The following is a 271-nucleotide window of genomic DNA, read 5'->3' as shown; positions in this document are numbered from 1 at the left end:
AACCATAGCCTTGACTAGACGGATCTTCGTTGACAAAGTAATGTCTCTGCTTTTTAATATGCTGTCTAGGTTGGTCCTAACTTTCCTTCCAAGGAGGAAGCTTTTAATTTTGTCTTTTAATTTCATGGCTGCAATCACCATCTGCAGTGATTTTGGAGCCCCCCAAAATAAAGTAAGCCACTGTTTCTCCATCTATTTACCACGAAGTGACGGAACCAGCAAATTTGGAAAAGTCAGCAGTGGCCACAGGACTGGAAAAGGTCAGTTTTCA

At 41.7% G+C, this 271-nt stretch overlaps 1 protein-coding gene across 1 annotated transcript in view; it reads right to left on the bottom strand.

Annotated features, from left to right (window-relative positions):
* The window catches only part of STK31 (serine/threonine kinase 31), an 83,104-nt gene that overhangs the window by 11,058 nt on the left and 71,775 nt on the right, over positions 1-271 (bottom strand). The window lies entirely within an intron of this gene.

This window comes from Bison bison, unplaced genomic scaffold (assembly GCF_000754665.1).
Source record: "Bison bison bison isolate TAMUID 2011002044 unplaced genomic scaffold, Bison_UMD1.0 scf7180017864364, whole genome shotgun sequence".
NCBI lineage: Eukaryota > Metazoa > Chordata > Mammalia > Artiodactyla > Bovidae > Bison > Bison bison.
Note: the sequence above shows the minus strand (reverse complement) of the source record. Positions and strands in the feature narration are given on the sequence as shown.